Consider the following 19,638-nt stretch of genomic DNA (forward strand, 5'->3'; position numbering starts at 1 on the left):
TATTTAACCTTTTAACTGTCACCCCCATTTTTGAACATACACGTGAAAGTACACTATTCACACTTAAATTGTTATAATTCATAAACGCTTTTGAATACAGACCAAATGTTGGTCTCTTTTTAAAGAAGACAATCTGCAGATTATTGCAGAAGTGAAATCATTTAAAAAAATGAAAGCATAAAAAAAGTTATAGAAGTTTAAATTTACTGTAAATACATTTATTATTTTATTTTTATTCAATTTTATATAAAATAAATATTTTATAAAATATGTTTTAATCCAAAATTGCTATAAAATTAAAGCCATATGTCTAAATAAGTTGTGTTCCAAATTTGAAGTTGATATGAAAAAAATGTAGGTTCATATGCAATTTTGTTTAGGCGTTATACCACAAAAAGCCACCGGGGGCCATTGAAACTCCATTGAATTTTTTGGATGCATTTGTTTGTCACAAATGTATCAATTTCTCTCTCAATATTATGTCTATGACAAAATAACCACCAAATATGGAATCTTTGAGACTCAGACCTTTCCAACGATATGTATTTTGTCAAGATTATGAAAAGTTTTGATTCTAAAAGACCGTAATATATTTGGAATATGACCCCTCCCACTAAGGGGGAGGATCACGCTAAAAGATTTTAAAGTAAGATTTCCATGGTAACGCAGTGTCCGATTTCAAAATGGTTTTCATAAGATGAATTTGGAGTATATAAGCTTTCAAATGATATATAATTTATGATGATTACTAAAACATGTGATAGGGAAAAAGGAAGCGGAGTAGATTTTTTGTGACAAAGGTCAGAACTCATGTTATGATGTATATGTTTTGAGGTGCACTCTTCTTATAAATTAATCTTTTACTGTTCCTTCATAAATTTTAACAACAAAACGTGGTCAAATATCTATTTAGGAGTCTTAGACCTTTCCAGCGATATATAGTTTGTCATGATTAGATTAGGATATAATTGTAATATATTGAAGTAAATTTAGGCGTCCCGTATACGGGACAGTGACATTTAACAGGTTAAAGGGCCAGTGCGGTGCTTGATGTCACCCTCTTTTTCTGCCATGCGCCATCAACACTTTACCAAGCATTATTGCTTGTGTGGTACTTGGGTGACAAGAGAGCCTCTCTAATAAATGATGATCTTGTTCGGTTCTTTAAGGAAATGACTAAAGAGAGTGTCAAACTAAATCTTGTTTCACAGCCCCTCTTATTATTATTATTATTTTTATAAACAGATGTTTCAGAAAGCATTAATGCAAAAAACGAGACAAAGTATTTGATCTAACAATCCCATCTGTTTTATATACTCTGCCAGTTTTTTAATTTTTATTATTACATTTTTGTGCAACTTTTGCTTGCCCAGGTGGAGCAATTATGGTTACAATTTCCATATTTTTCTGTTTTGATTTCATTAAAGAGGACAGGGCTTCAACTACTTCTGGTTTCATCATCGTAAAAGGGAACAGACACAACACACATTGGGAATAAGAAACCTTTCTTTGCAGACTGTGTTCACAGAAAGTGCCAAGGTTGTTGGTTGTTTGTTTGTTTGTTTTGTGACGTGCCAAGCCAATGCCCAGTGGACATTTACCCAGCCTCGTGCAGACACCTCTTGTACTACACTGGATAAATCTTCCTTCAGGCAAAGTGTCTTGGGTACAACTTACAAAATCAACCTCACTGTAATTAACATCTGGCATTTTTCCTAAGTAACCGATATTTGCACTGAACATGTGCCCAGCAAACACACAGCATGTGCAAAAACAACCACAAGACATCAGAATGATAAAGAAGAGATGTGTGTTTGGAAATGATCTGGACTAGAATGAAAAATGCCTGAGAGTATAAGTACCATGTGCTTTGTGAAAAAAGTAGAGCGTTAGCTCTTAGCAGGCACAGTAGCCAAGACCAGAGGCCAGTAATTGGGCCGGCACCGAGATTATGCTCTTTTCCACACAATATGGTTAATACAACTAATGTTGGAAATGCCAGTTTTGCTATTTAATTTTGTGCATTAGATTTATCAACATTTCTAATGTTAAAAAGATTTCTAATTTAAATAAATGCTGTTCTTCTGAACTTTTTATTCAAAGAATCCTGAAATCACAGTTTCCACATAAATATTAAACATCACAACCTGTGAAAAGAAGAAATTTTCCTTGTGCAGCAAAGCACCATATTAGAATGATTTCTGAAAGATCACATGACACTGAAGACTGGATTAATGGCTGCTAAAAATTCAGCTTTGCAATCACAGGAATAAATATTTTTAAATATATTGAAATAGAAAATAGTTATTTTCAATATTTCACAATATTACTGATTTTATTGTATTTATGATCAAATATATGCAACCTTTGTGAGAATAAGAGACTTCTTTCACAGAAAAAATAAAATAAAAATCTTGATTCCTATTTCTGTTTTTATTTTCACACAGTTCTCTTCAATTTTCAAACACAAGCTGAAATAAGCAGAACAAGGGCCTGATGCACACTTCCACCCCCTTTTGAGCAGGTGGGATATGGGACCAAGCACTTCCGAGAGGAGCACAAGGAGTACCTCAAGGGGAAAAAGGTACACGTTTTGCTAGCATGCACATGTAGAACTGCCAAAAACGCATTTTGTGTGCTGGCATGATTCGGAAAGAGGGATATGGGATCTGTGATGGTAGTGGGAGGGGGACTGGTGTTCATTCTGAACTCACGCACCCCCACCAAAACAACCTCATTGTTGAGCGTCGCAAATTTGTAAAATTTGACAGCAATTTAATAAATACCCACCCCCCCGTCAAAGTCCTCACATTAGGTAATTGACTGTGTCTCTGCTGAAGGCCGGTCATGGATGAGAGTTCTTTATTGGCTCTTACCAGCAGGCACTACCCTCTGCATCCAGCGCAATTGCCCGGAAATACCTCCTCCAGAATGAAATAAATAAGAGAGCCCCTACTGCTGACACTGCTCATGTATGCTTGGTGTGGCAGCTCGGTTCCGCTCTGCATTTTAATTGCTATCTATATGACATAAAAATTTTGCACTTTTCAGAGGGAACTAACTTTATCAGGTCACTACATAAATACATCAGACACTCAAAGTTTCCTGGTCTAGTTTCACCATATCTATGCCATTCTGTAAAACATCCAAGTTAAAAGACATGGTGCAGGCTTCTCTATGATACTTTTGGAGAGTAGCCTAATATGTCTTGATTTATTCTGTAAAGGCCTGAGGCTGGTGCTCACACCGTCTGACAGTAATGAAGACTCAGCATAACGAGCGTGACTATGATCAACATAATTGATGTGGCAGAGGACACCATATTAAGGATTATCACTGATCCATAGCTAAAAAGGAGGCAAACCCTCAGTCTCAGGGGTGATTCCCTACCCAGAAGAGCTTTACCACTGTATTACATTCACTACTCTTCAAAAGTATGGGGTCAATACAATTTATATATATATTATATGTTTATGTTATGTATGTATATATGTGTGTGTGTGTGTGTGTGTGTGTGTGTGTATATGTGTGTGTATATATATATATATATATATATATATATATATGTGTGTGTGTGTGTGTGTGTGTGTGTGTGTGTGTGTGTGTGTATACTGTATAAATTAATAATGCAAGGATGCATTAAATTGATTAAAAAAAAGCTAAAAGAAAGAAATTCATAATGTTACAAAGGACTTCTGTTTGAAATAAATGATGATCTTTTGATGCTGTTCTTTCTATTTTTTCTATTGTTTCTAATAAATAAGCAGTAAGCAGTAACCAGTAACGTTTTGTTTCTTAAATTATGAACCAATATCCCAAAAATTATATATATTTTATATATTAAGTTTTTTTTTTATTATTATGAGAAGCCCTTTTGTTTCCTTTGCATTAATTGATATAATATATAACAATAAAAAAGACTGTCCCTCAATTGTCATTTCCAACAATTGTTTCTTTTTATAGCAATTAGTTATGTTATTTTAAAATAATAGTTTTTATCAAAAGTTAAGTACACTTTACAATGGTGTCAGTAAAGAGCATGCTTTAGCTTAAATATAAGACAAAGAAAATTCAAGGTACTGCTAATATCACTTGTGAGAAGAGAATTTTTACTACAGCATTTCAGATTTTAATACTATTTAATTGTATTTAGGATACCTACAGTACATTTCTAAGTATTTAAGGGAATGAGCTACTTTATTCTAAAAATGCTTTAACATGTAATTTCCTCCTGAAAATGTAATGGCGATTTGAGGTGGAAAATATATTTATTCATGACGGTTCAGTGTATATGTATATATGTGTGTGTGTGTATATATATATATATATATATATATATATATATATATATAATTTTTTGTATTTATTTTTTCTGTGTTGCATCTAAAATATATACGCTGTTGGACAATGTTAGTAAACCAATTAAATAGTCAGTATCAAAAGTGTGTTTTAAGATAGTTGAGGAAACACCTTTAAATGGAATCGGCATTACAGTAATTTGAGCCGTTTGAGATATGAAGTGACGGTCCACAGTGGTGTGTTTTCAGCCCAGTTGTGGATCAGAAGTGATGCAGACAGACAGAGGCATGGGGTCCACACTTTTCCCTCTCCTCTGTAATTAGTGCATTAGTTAATAGCCCCCTGACAAGGATGACCCTTCATCAGGCTGTACGGTGGCCACTGACTACCCAGCGCTGTGATCTGATTTTTGCATCATCACAACAGATTCTTACAAACTGAACCACCAGGGCTAATTATGGTGGCTAATAAAGTGCAGTTGGTGGCATTGCCTCGATGCAAAAGACTCTCCATCATCTTTCATTAGACCTTCATCAATCATGTTTTCAAACTGGTACATCTTAGCGCCAGAATACCAGCACACAGCCCGGGCCTACATTTATTTTCTCTCTCTTCTATTTTAATATTGCCTCAGTAATTGCTTTTCCAAACCCCCTTTGCTAGACCCCCATCTCCATTGTCTCACCACCAAATATCGACCTCTAAGCACCACCAGAGCAGATTTTTTAAATTATTGTTATTGTTGGAGGCAACTGGAATATTTAGCCTAAAATGATGCTTTGTTAGTGGCTGCACTTGTTAATCCATGGCAGAATAATGCATCACTATTGTATATGTAACATATGAGGTGTGTTTAATGAGCAGTAAATAAGTGATATAAAAGTAGGACAACCTGCTTTGACTTCAGGATAGGAAATGGCATGTCAGTGTGTCTGTTATGCACACACACACACACACATATGTTCATATTCCAGACCAGAGTACATTAGTAACCAAGAGCCTCTGGGTGATTCACTATATCCATTTTATAGGGATATAAAACCCTCGGCCCCTTCATTTGCCACGTAATAAACAATTCCCCTGACATGCCTCTCACTTTTTTCTTACATATGTATCAATTAACTTTACACCTTCTTCTATTTGTGTCAGCATTTCCTTTTTTTTTATCATTCATATAAAAAGTAAATAAATAAAATTCATTGCGATTGATTTGAAATGGCCTTTTCCTTAAATGTTAAGAAAATCAATTTAATCTTTAATGCCAAATATAATTTAACAATGTTTATCATGGATAACTTAAGTTACCAAACCCAAAAATATGTGGGACATATTTTGAGACATACATTTATTGCGATTTTTGTTAGTGTATAAAGAAATGTGCAATGTAATGATTTCGTATTTTGTAATAATTATTTGTATTTTTTAATATCTTGGTTTATTTTTATTTTTTATTTTTTTTGCATCTGGACAAAACAATCTAAAAGAATACACCTCTGTCTCTCAGTTTCTATAACTTTTACACTCCAGCAGCAAAAATCTGCACCTTCATTACATGATGCATTCATACTTTAGCTTTAGAAACACAATGCAAATAAATAATGTAGGTCAGAGTGAGAAACGCTTTAATAAAAGGACTCCACAGTGCCATAAAACACTGGTTTCTTCATCTGCACTTTCTTCTATGCGTCTTATACAAATTTGAACTGGTTATCACTGTCATTCTGACAATGAAAACAAACCCTTCTGAATTTCATCTGTGCTGTGGAACATGGAGCTACTTGAAAGCTATTGAGGTTTTTGCATAGCATGAACTGAAATGATTTTTCTCTTCACAGTGTGAAATCAGAATGAATTCAGAATTACTGTACGTTATATATATATCGCATAATATTGCAAAAATATCCCGCATATTCATTGCATTTTTGAATAAAACCTGCCAAAAATCAAGGATTTTTGCCCGCAACAATCACAAAAATAATCCGCGTTTTTCTGGAGGGACTGGATATAGCTTAAACATGTCACTATAAATGTTGTATACATTTATAATTTGCAGCATTTAACAGTACATAAAACAATCAAACAATCAATATTTGACAGTGTTACTGAGAATATGATCTGTATTATGTAACTTGCTTGTTTGTAATAACTTTTTATCCATAAGTCAGTGTATTTGAGTACAAAAGAGTGTTTTTGGAATGTTTCTGCGGCCCCAGTTTCACCTCTGTCCATGAGAACAAGTTCTGTCTTTCAGAGTATCTCTCCTTATACCTCCTCTTCCTCATTTCCATGTATGTGCTCCTCCCTTTGGCCTTTGCCACGAAAGTTTGCGAGCTAAACTTGTCTCTCATTCCCATGTATTAACCAGTCGTAGTTCAAATGGTACATATAGCAATCTAGACCACCTGACATTAGTCTACACCACCTGTCATTAGTCATCTAATTATGTGTCTACAACTATGCCATGTCATGGAAAAAGTGATTTCTTTCATATAGAGTGAACAGTATGAATGAATCTATTTTCCACTTTGTAGACCATGTCGTTTTGCATTTCTTGTGCAGTTGTTCGAGTTAATGCGGAGTGCTGTTTACAAGGACAGCTAGCTGCAGCATTTCCGAAGGCCAAGACACACAGATGATTGTCACGGTGGCGTACGCTGACTGACAGAGGGATCACATGCATGCCTGCCAGAGGGAAACAGTCAGCGCCTCCCAAGTCTATGACATTAGTTTGTCCTTGCTCAACTTGGCCTTTTTTTTGTCTTAAAAATGAAATAATTAAATCGCCTTCCTCCCAACCTCTCGTTCCTCTTCCCATTCTTACTGTAGCCCATTATTTCAATTTCAACGCAGCAGTGCTCCTCACAGGCCCTAGTATTAAGTGGTTGTGGAGATGAAGTTGGCTTGTTTTAGACCAGGTCAGCCTCTAGGGGGGGTCACTGAGAGCCAGCTTGTGTAGCTGCTGCAGCAACTAGGCCACTAGCAAAAGCTGAATCCAGTCCAACTAAAAATATCTGACGCAGATATTTTGTGCAGTGCTGCAAAAAAAAAAAGAGGGCAGGAATTGTTGTGGCTCATGTATTCATCATTAACTGGCTGACTGGGAGAATGTTTTATAGCAGTGATGAAGAGCCAATGCTAGTCACAGCAGCTGGGATGACCGGGCATTAGGGGAAGCAGCAGAGAGAGAACGATAGTGTTTTTTCCTGTGTGTAGCCATTTTAAATACCATTTAACCCCTAATTTTAGATCTAAGTGGAAGTGAAACAGAGATACAATCTTAGTTTGCTCATAGCTCATATTTGTAGTGATACATTGCACAGTTGGTGAACTAAATCAACTTTTAGTACACATTGTAAAGCTTTATAAAAAGAACACACTAAGTTTTATGTGATGGATGGATGGATGGATGGATGCATGCAAGGCCATGACTTTGGCCAAAAAAGCTCAAATTTATCTGAGCATTTAAGCTTCTTAATATCTCAGACAGCAAGAAGATTAAATTGACAACAAATTACTTCATCTCTAATGTTTCTCTCCTGGACATAGTGAAAAAAAAGTTTAGTGATCTGACATCTCTGCGCTAGAATTTCAGAAGAGATCTCAATTTTTTCTCAGAATAAAATATCAATGTTGAAAGCAGTTCTGCTGCTTAATATAATTATTATATAAAAAATATAAATATTCTATAACATTTGTTTCATTTTACTGTCACTTTTGAACAATTTAATGCATCCTTGCTGAATAAAAGTATTCATTTCTTTAAATAAGGACATAAAAAAAAAATCTTATTGACCCCAAAAGTAATTCTTAAAGATTTTAAAGGGACACATCTGAGATTAAGTTGATACTTCAGCATAACTGATCTTATTCCTTCTTCTGAGGTGTGAAAGAGCAAGCTCAGAGCAATAACATTTTCCTTTGGAAACGTGTACTTTTGTTTGTGTGTTTGTGCGTGTGAGCTAAATGGAAAAACTATAATAATTGCACCATCTCTGCTGAGTGTAAAACATATTTCAGAATGCTGACATCCAATCAATGTGCTTATCATTCCAGCCCTTCAAGACCGTCTTCACTACCTGCCACGTCTTTGACAAGTTTGGACGACTCTACTTCAGGGCTGGTAATATTGTATGAGATAGCAAAGTTAAAAGACAGAATCGATAAATAAATTTAATTAAATTTCCAATCATGCATCATTTGTTAGTCTGGATCAGAAAGTGCAAAGGTGAGATGAGATGAAGAAAACATTAGGTGCTGCATTCAGATTAAAAACATCTCATTCTCTTAGCATAATTACATACTATTTGTATTACATACAATTGCTTTTTGCATTCAATATCAGCAATGTTGATGAAAGAACTCTTTAACAGCAATGATTTTGATCGTGGAAAAGAGACTAATGAAATTCCTCCATTAGTTTACGCACTTACATATGTGACACGCAAATTCTTACATCACTTTCATAAAAAAAAGTGAGCACTTTCAGGCCGAGCACGCAAGCCCCTCATTGCATCGCTCCCGGAATCAGTCATTTTGAAACATTCCCCATGCATTTTTGCCACAGAAAATAAATGTCATTTAATTTCAGTGAGTGGGAAAAGGTGAAGGCACTGATCCAGTCTTCTGCTACAAGGGTATTTGTGGCGAGTGGGGCGGGGCCGAGAGGCGTGGGAACGTGGGGTGGGGCTCAGGTGTAGCTCATCTCCAATCACTACACCTGGCCTCACTCCACGTTCCCACGCCTCTCGGCCCCGCCCCACTCGCCACAGTATTATTTCCACAGATAATTCTGAGTGCTTCGTTCCGTTGTGTTTATTTGTGTGTGTGTGTGTGTGTGTGTGTTTGTGAGGGTCTACAACTGTACGAAGCTTCCTGGCCAGCATCGCCAATCTGAGGCTCGGGCAGTAGTAATTTGGAGATGCAATGGCTATCTCTTTGATTGCTCCTGGTCTGAGGTAGTCCATCACTTCACAATAACTCACCCTGCCACTGACTCCAGCCCCCCAAAAAACACACGTTTCCATCAGGGCGATTAGAAAAAGCCCTAGTTGGCTGGTCTGGTTACTTCATGTTTTAACGCTAAGTTTGATCTCACGTTGGGAAAGCAGTGCATGCTTATGGCTACCGGATATGTGGACATTAGAAAACATCCCAGAGCTGATGCGTTGTGGAGGGACACAAGAGATGGTCTTTGTGATGGTTCATGGAAAAGTTTTCACTCAGATTATTAGCTGATCATGTAGCACCTGGCTAAAAACCACATAATAGATGTGCAATTTTTTAAAGCATTTCAAAGGCATTCGCCCTTTTCACCATTGTAGCATGACGTATAAATACATTTAGTTGCTGTTAATTTATTAGGTAATAAAATAATGAGACTTACAGTAATGAAGAACTTCACAGAAGCACCCAATCTCTGAGTGTGGGCTCACGTAGAGTGTTTTTTGATGGGCTATCTAGACAGGTCTTGGCTTCAACTCTGCCATGGAGCTCAGCCAACATGCACCGAAGAGAACGAGGCACACTGACGGTGGGACGTCCTCTTCAAAGAGTGAAGCCATATGCAAGTGAGAGGATATGCCACTGAGCAGTAAAGCTTGCTAATGAGACAGGTAAAATACGAAATAGCCTTGTCTTCATATTCCTGTCTCTGGAAAACTTTTTTCCTTGGCCAGAAGGCCAGAACAGATATGAAATATGATTTTTTCCATTATTATTATTATTTATTTATTTTTCTGATACATTAGCTTCTTAGTTATACTACTACGACAAAATGTCCAGCGAGATAGTGGGGGGTCAGAGTGCTGACAGTGAAGTGATGGGCTGTCGTAGTTCACTGCTGAGCCACAGCAGGAAGTGTCAGAGTTGCAGGCTCGCTGCCCGTGCTGGATCAATTCCTTCCTGTCTGTCCACTTAAAATACAGCAGATCTCTCACTCTCCCTCTCTCTCTCACTCTCTCTCTCTCTCTGCCTCTATCCTGCTTTTTCTTTGTAATTATCATGGATGACACTGCATGCAAATGGGATACAATTTCAAAGAGATACATTATTTACCAAACAGTTTCGGTTCACATTAACTTCCATTATTTGGTATTTGGTTACAACATTCTTCAAAATATCTTCCACAGAAGAATGTCATACAGGTTTTGAACAATGTAAATGATGACAGAATTTTCATTTTTGATTGGATTATTCAAGTATAAAATTCAATTGTAGGTATCAAAAGTTCAAGAGTGTACTCTTGTCTATCATATTGTTTGCCCCAAAATAAAAAAATAGACAGATTGTATTTTCAATAATGGAAATTAAGCCTATTTTAGGATGGGTGAGAGTTAGTGTTCGCATTGACATTATTTTTCTTAAAAACATTTTCATCAATGTAATGCAAATAAATAAATAAATCTAATAAATGTTGCTACTTTGTTTCAATTATTCAAACGAAACAATTATAAAAATATTAATTCAAAATGAAATAATGTTCTTTAAAATGTTTTTAAAATAAATGTTTTATAAATTATTATTATTGTTGTTTAAACTGATGAGTTTCAAAGTATGCTTGTATTTGTTGTTGATATTAATTTATGCTGATTTAAATTAAATGTTTTTTATTTGTATATAAACTATAACTACTATATTTTTATTTTAAAGTTTTGTACTTTTAAAATATTTAAATAAAATAAATAAATAAATGAGCAGAATGAGAGGGGAAGATGTTTAAAGTTTTTCTCTTCTATGAAGCCGGTTATCTTATTACCCTGAAGTTTAAGCTAATGATCGGCAAACCATGCTTCCATGCATTTGTGATTCTGATGGAATTTTGTCTGCATCAATTTACAGTAAATGCCAAATCTTCATCGGCTTTTAACCATCTTTCCGAAACCGTTTGCAGCCTTTCATGCAAATACATCTAATTTCTCAAAATTAAAAGGCACAAATCTCCTCTATCATCCCCTGAGCGAAGAATGAACCTTAAGTAGAGACTGAGCACTTTGTAATCTGCATTAATGTGCTTGTAGGCATGGAGTTTGAATTGTACAGAACGTGAGTGAGTTGAGATGAGAGCCCGCCAGATGCTGTGGCAGATGTGTGGCCCAGCTCACTTGGGTGATTCCATAATTACATTTCGCATGCAGATACGAGCAAGCATTTCATGCTGCTTCAACGAAAGCCTCGGCCCTTCTGACTTCCCTCAGATTAATGCGTAGTATTGTGACAGTAGCAAGTGTAACTTACTGATCATCCTATTGATTTATTTTACAAAACATCAGTTGCAAGCAGCAAAATATATTTATGGTCTGATATCAATCAATCATTTGATTGTGTGCTGTTTTAACTTAGATAGGATGGGTCAATTGGAGCTCGAGAGTTTGGTTAAGCTTGATTTAAGTTATGGAAATGTTAAACCTTTGGGTTAATGATGATTTGTAGTCGGAGCTGTGGCTTAGCATTTAGAAACACTTTGAGCCATGTGGGCGATACGAGTTTGAATCTGACATTATTTTCAGATCATCCATGATTACCAAATATCTGTCCATCTCTCTTAATAACAGTGATCATAGAATTTTTAGCAATGCAAAACAATGCTAGGAACTGAACACAAAATTGTCATTATCCATACAATGAAAAGGATGATATTAAATTCTGGAAAGTATGATTCATATTTATTATTAATTTTTAAACTGCCAGTTTTTATTGATTTGTGTGTGTGTGTGTGTGTGTTAAGCACATTTACCCACCGATTCTAATTACTATAATGCAAAAAAAAAGTGTAATTCTCATTCTTGTTTTCTAATTATTATTATTTATTTTTTGTATTATTATTAATCAGAATCAGTTTACAAACACAAGGAATTTGTCTTGGTGTCAGGAGCTTCCAGTACAGAATGTACAGACATAGTGCAGATATACATATCATTTAAGGTAATAAAGTGAATGAAAAAAAAAAATAGAATAGACAATGAATACATAAAAAATTAAAAAATATATGTTAATAGACAGAATTGTGAATGTGCATATATTTACAGATGACAAGTTTTTCATAAGTTATTTATAGATGTACAGTCCTGAGATGTGTTATGTATTGTTCAGGTGGAATATGGCCTGGGAGAAAATAAAATATTTTATAACCAATTATTATGATTATTATTAAATATTTTTGTTTAATTGTAAATGTTAGTATTTGTTTACTTTATGCTTATTTTAAAAAAGAGAAAAACTTTTGATTTTGAGGTTATTACTGAAAAAGTTGGTGTTTGTTGTTGAAAAGTTTTCTTACCATTCCATTAAATATAATAAAAAATATCTTGTGTGTGGCAAATCATGGTTCTCTAAAATATGAATATTAAGATTACCTATATAATGTTGTTTTCAGTGATGCTATCATGCATGTATTAGCTTGTACATTTCTGTTTCTGTAGGACACTTACAAAAAGCCATTTGTTTTAAGACCAAACAATCAGGAATCTCTACACACAAAAACGGGATACAAATGGGAACCAACAGCCGCCGAGGCGATGATGAATTCTGATCAGAAGAGGTACTGACAAGCATTTGTTCTGCCTGCTGCTTCGCAAAGAGACAGGTGTCTGTCTTAAACAGGTGTATTGACATGTTTGCAATTGTCAGCTGCCTGAGTGACAAGACATTATTGATAGATAGGATGTGCTGACATGCCTTTAAGAAGAGAACACAAAGAAAAAAATACTTCTGAAATCCACATGATCACTCACAAAGCAGCAGAAGAAGTCTTGAGAAACTGAACATCTATTGTATCTGTTTGAGGAACTGTGTGTCTGCCTCCCTCATGACAGCAGCAGATACATGAGTTGGCTGAGGTGGATACCCTGACATAACAAGAAATAAAGCTGATGCTAATGGGCAATGGAGGGTCGTGTCAGCAGTGGCCCACACTGAGCGACCCCAGGCCCTGACAGTGACCCCAGGCTCTGGCAGGGTGGACAGGTACAGCTCGCTGTGAAGCTGTGCCCCTGCCTGGCTCCGCTCAGAGAATCAATCAGCCCAGCTGTCAGAGACTAACCTGAGCAGACAGCCAGGCTACGGAGAGGTAGAGAGAGACGCTCCCACAGGGACGCCACACGCTTCCACCACCGATACTGAGAACCACCCGAACAGAAAAACCCTCAGTATGTGCAATTCTCTGGGTGGAAAAGTCATTTGGATGTCTTAGAAGCCAAAATGTCTTAATATAAACCTTTCTCTGCTGATAAAAACAACTGATGACCACTTTACATAGCTAGTTAAACCGTAGTATTACTGGTAAACAGTTGAAGGTGTGTCTTGAGTCCTTTCATCCTGTTTCTTTGCATTGTTGGTCACGTAAGTCTGCCTGCAACAGTTAAACAACATATATGCAACTTTGTGCAATATATTTATACATACAGTATGACTATACTCCATTTCTTTTAATGGAATATCCTTTTTAATATTAAATATTATATAAAAGGCAAGTGATTGGTTATATGTTTAATAGACAGTATTACATCTTCAGGAATTTTTTTACATTTATGAACACAAATCATATGTCCAGTCACAAGAACTTTATTTTCACTGTACACAGACAATATATATTGTGCAGTCAGATATATTAGATATAATTGTAATAAATAATCAAATATATCTGCTACTAAGACCAACAGCATAACTGCAAGTGAGATAATGTTTTTATATAACATTTAAATAAACCAGACATTAATGTTGCATTGACTTACAAAATTGGTTACTTTTTTTAATTGTTACATTGTCTATTTTTGCTCCATCAACAAAAACAGAAAAAAAAATCAAAGCAGAATCAGTCGTCACACGTTCCTGAATGAATGAGTATTTATTTCCCTTCTCTTTTTCTTAAACTATTTGCATACAGAACAAAAACTAATGTGTTTTTATCCAAGTATTTTTTCAGACTGCCATTGGTGCTTCTTTAAAAAAACTTGGTGCATGATTAAGGTGATCCAAAGTAGTTTTATATGTTTACACCAGCTGTTAAAGCATGATGATTAAAGCACGATGTGAATACAAACATTCCTAAAGTTAAAATACAAACTATAAACTGTCTCATTTGACGCCCAATATAGTATTCTAGAACAGTGCCAGCCAAGTAAAAACACTTTAATAAGTGCTTACATTTGGCCAGATGAGCATGTATTCTCTCCATCTCTCTGTCTTTTGGCGTCAGAGGTTCTATGACTTTCTCATCATTGGCTCCTGAAGCACACACCCTCATCTACACAAACACTGACATGTCTTGCCTAAGTCCGTGTTCTGCATCACCTCAGGAAACTTGTGGCTAATTTCATTATTTGGGGGGGGGGGCAAAGAGAGAATGCAAATGAGTGCAGACAGCTGGTGCCTTCCTGGTGGTGAGGAGTGATGGAGGGCCCCAAGGCCTCGCTCATCAGCCCCTCGTCCTGCTTCCTCTTTTCAGACAGAAGCCCACCGGGGAGAAGGCGGGGAGGCCACTCCGACAGCGGGACCAGATGGTCCGAGAGGTAAAAAGCGCGGCTCATTCAGTTAGCTCGACGTTATCGGTCACCTGTGCAGCCTACGGGCGTCTGATGAGCTTAAGGTGCGATGCTTCTTTGCCGGACCACCTTTTGAGGAGAGATAGGTCTTCCAGTCAATCACACTCTCTCATCACACATGTACAGAACACATGAGTGTATCGTGGCTGCTGCCTTCTGGTCTGCAACCTGGCTCCATTTGTTTAGAAAGCTCAAGCAGCTGTGCAACATTACCCTGTATAAAGATAAATGTAAATCTTTATGTTATGCACATCTATCTATAAATGTCCGGCACTTGCAAACTGCATAACTCAGCACTGGAGCTTTTAGACTGAACTGAAAGAATAGCTATAAAATGCTAATGACAATATAAAAATTTTAATAAATGTCTTAAAGTAGATTTAACTATGGCAAATAATTAAGCAGGTTTAGTTAATTTGTTGAGTAAGTACACTTGGCTTGCAAGTTGCAAATGCATTGCAATTATTTACAAGACTATTGTTTTAAATTTAAACATGAAAAAAAGTATGCAATCAAACATATTATGTATATGTTTTATATTAAATATAATAATTATATATGTTATATACACAATATTTCCTAACCCTAATGACCTAAAGGTTTGACCTATAAATTCAAACTGCGAGCCCTGAGGAATGGTCTGTGTTTTTATCTATTTGACCCTTGACTGCTGATTAATTAACATATTCCCATTTCCCACTTTATTTTGTGCATGAATGTAAGTGATGTCTCTGGGCAGCGAGATGAGATAGGACTCCGCTGTCAGGTGTCACACAGGGAAAGGGGTGAAAGGCCACTTCCACAGTGCCCATCTACTGGCCTGCCACTGAGAGAGTTGTCAAGTCATCTCGTGAGCGTATCTCTCTTTCCCTCCGCTGTTTGACAGCTGCCAACCATCTCCAAACTCCCCATCCTCCTTGTCCAAACAACACTCCATTTACAAACATCTCCTTCTCGTCAACACTTAGATATAGCCATCATTTACTGGGCCGGGCCTGTCGGGTAACATATGGGCGTCAAGGCACAGCCTGTGTGAGAGAAGTAGATGTGAAAGAGAAATGAGGAAAGGAGAGGGTATCCAAGTGAGATGTAAGGGTCAGAAACAATGGATGATTTGGCAAAGAGCAGAGGAAAAATAAATCATATCTAAAGTTAACGATCCCGTTTTTCGCGCTTTTTTGAAGCTTTGATTGTGTTTATAGTGTGCAATGAAAAAACACAGTATTTTTCACACAATTCACCTCTCTCTATACTGCTGTTTTCACTGTCATAAAAATGGGCTGATGACTTCCTTGTTCTACAAAGTCACTCCTTCAGAAATACGTAATGAGTTCTGATTGTGCCAGCGGTTCCTGTGTTGTGATTCGACAGCAGCTGAGCGCACGCGGCCCTCCTGGTAACGCGGTTGGACTAGTTTTGAGAAGCAAGTGGACAGGAGCATGTGCTGGAGATGTACTTATAATCACAGGAGCGTTTTTACTGACGAGATGCGAATGAAAATCGCATTCAATTTTTTTTGCACAGCTCTAAGATCTAGTTAACAAAGCTAAACAGCGTTGCCCTTTGTGTAATAAGTTACAGAAACTGTTAAAAGCACCAACTTAAATAGTAAAATACACTTACCGGTTGTGGTCCATAAACAACGCCTTCTCCAGACAAAGAGGGAACTGCTCCATCTGTCAAGAATAATCTTTGTGTGAATCCGGCATTAAACTGATTGAGATTGAGGAAGCTGTCCTCAGCAAAATGTGTTGCACATAGTTTAACATGTGGATTATAATTTTCGGGAACCGAGTTAAACATAAATTGTAACCATTAGATGATTGGACTCCGAGATGAAAATAACAGCGTTTCGACGACATGGCGACAAACACAAACGCAACTCTTCATCTACTCCGTCTGAGCGCAACAAGACCAAGCCCCCCTTTTTATGAATTCATGTGGGCGGAGGTTTGTCAAAAAACTGTTTTAGTGACGTCATTACTGCAGGAACTAGAGGGCTGTAGTCTAAACGGGTCGTTTTTTGTAGGCGAATTGTGTTAAATAAAATATCTCGATTGGCATTGAACTTTGAGCTTTAGCATTTTACAGATATTATTTTTACTCTTAACAACAACATTACACACTAACTAAAGTTTAAAACATGGGATCACGAAGAACAGGACCTTTAAGAACTGAATCTTACTTGATAACATTACCAATGTGGTTCTGTTTCAAAACTTAGTGAGCTGCTTCACTATTGCCGATTTGAATAAAGTTTACAAATACGATGTGGAACATCATTAGTATTCTTAATTAATAAATTACAATTCTACATTAAATTATTTTAAGTACACTTATTATCAATGTTTACATATAGTATCAACATTTCTTTTTTCACATTATATGACATATTTATTTCAATAGGAAATGACATGTGATCTGTCACGACACATTAAAGAGCCACAAAACGCTATTTATTATTTTAATAAAAAAAATAAAATAAAAAAAAATTATATTCATAAACTTTGTTTCATACCAAAAGTAACCTGCTCTTTCTAGTCTGTAATTACGATGTAATTTCCGCCGCATGAGGATATGATGTGTGATGTGAAACGTAGCAACAGTAACTATGGGGAGTAGGTATTTGCGAAGGGTCGAATGTGACGATGAATCAGAATTGTTTGGGTTAAAATAAATCTCCCTCAGTGATTTGTTCACTAAGTTTAACTGTTTAAAAGTTTTTCACATAAAACTATCATATAGCTTCAGAAGATTTTAAATATATGGCGCCCAATAAATTCATTCTATACTTTTAAGGTGCTTTTTTCATCCATTATTAAGTTTCAGATCACCATTTGAATTATTAGGATTCTGTTTTTGTTTGTTTTGTTTTGTTTTTCATGGAAAGAAATTTATAAAGGTGTGTAATAATAAGAAGTGAATAAATGGTTGAACTAATCTTTTTAAATGCTTTTTAGGTAGGGAGCTCACTAGGTGTGGGAACAGCGCATGTGTGAATGTATTTCTTACGTGTATTTCGGAGCAGGGGAGGGGGGAATGGAGTGGATAAGCTTTGAGATTCAGGACCTCCAGTAGCCTTCTGATCTATCAAAAACTGATGGAAAGACACAGTTCAATTTGTCCCACTTTCATAAAAGATAATTAACCTGTCAGTCTTCACACCATAACAGTTTCGTTAGATTGGCAGGGGGCACAGAGCAGTTCAGGTGGAGCTGAAAAGGATGTGTCCCAATCTGAGCCCCCTCTCCCCTCGCTAAGTATGTGTCAAAATATCAATGTTACAGACATGTGTTGGAAATAAACACAAGTGACACCGTACAGTAATGGCTTATGTAAAACAGTGCATGTGTATGCAACGTGGAAATGCATGAATAGTATGAGGAGAGATCAATTTTGTACCGCTGAAGAGTAAAGTAGTTTTGAAAGGCCTTATGGTGCGAATAATGCAATGCTGTTTAAAACGAGGGTCAGTGGTTCAGCCTACTGTCGCTGCTCCATAATCATATGAATGATGAGACTTCAAATTGTGATGTTCTGAGAGGGCTGATCATAAAAAGTCAGTCATCCTTTCAGAAATCCTCGGAGGACCTCAGCATTGTGCCTGCTGACCCATTCATATTCCTGACCACACTGGGCTGAGAACTATCAATCCATCACACGCACATCATTTTACTATCAGTATTCATTGCTCAGGTAAATATCCTTTTAGAAAGAACTTGAATTAGTATTTCCTAACATTAGAAGACTTAAAAACTGTACATAACTGTATTGAAAAGTTTGGTAAGAAATAAAGTAAAATATTTAGAAACAGTCAAATCTGTACTGTGAAACATTACACTATTACTCTCTATTTGAATATATTAATGTAATGTAATTTCACTTCACTTCACTTAGAAATCATTCTAATGTGCTGATTTACTGCATTTACTAAAGATTTCCTATTTTTTGCTGCTTTACATTTTTGTATACTATTTGATAATTAGTGATTTTCACAATCTTTAAAAATGTAGCAGTTAAATTGGTAAATTTTATGCATTCCTGTTGAATAAAAGTATAATAAGTATAAAACTATTTTTACATATAGTATTTAAATAATTGCATAAAGGGGTTGTCATATTGGGTAGGTATATAGTATTAAATTATTATTATTATTATTATTATTATTATTATTATTATTATTATTATTATTATTATTATTATTATTATTATTATTATGTTGATGCTAACTTGCTAAGTTTGTAATTTTTGTCACAACTTGGTTATTGTATAGTAATTATCCAATACTATGTAGTAGTTTAATTTTAATTGTAAATGAAAAAAAAAAAATCTACCATCAATACAGACACTGCATCCATTGTGTTACTCACTGACATACCCCCAACTCAGAAAACTCATAATAACTACACGGTGATGCAGTTCATGTCACTTCAGCTAACATACAATCTTTATGCCATATGCATCAACAGACACAGGTACTCATGAATACAGATTACTAGCAAAGTAAATTTAAATCTCAGTAAATCTCAAACAAAACTCAGTATCTTTCAAAGATTTAATGCCACAAACCTCGCAAACTTTGGCTATTGTCATGTAGCACATCAAATCAGAACTGAAGCAATCCATGTTCATAGTGTCATAATTAAAAAAGCAATAAAACAGATTTAACTTTCCATAATCAAGTTAAGCAAAGTCTTTGCGCATGAAGTATGCCCACCTGGACTACTTATAATGTTCAAAATAGCACACAATTAATGAGCACATTATGCTGTGATGTTTTAACAGATGCATCTTCCTTAAT

The 19,638-nt window shown here is 35.9% G+C and overlaps 1 pseudogene; it reads left to right on the forward strand.

Annotated features, from left to right (window-relative positions):
• LOC113078494 (spermatogenesis-associated protein 17-like) overlaps nt 1-8,433 on the forward strand; it is a 29,030-nt pseudogene extending 20,597 nt beyond the window's left edge.
• The last annotated feature ends 11,205 nt before the right edge of the window (nt 8,434-19,638 follow it).

This window comes from Carassius auratus, unplaced genomic scaffold, assembly GCF_003368295.1.
Source record: "Carassius auratus strain Wakin unplaced genomic scaffold, ASM336829v1 scaf_tig00025797, whole genome shotgun sequence".
Classification (NCBI taxonomy): domain Eukaryota; kingdom Metazoa; phylum Chordata; class Actinopteri; order Cypriniformes; family Cyprinidae; genus Carassius; species Carassius auratus.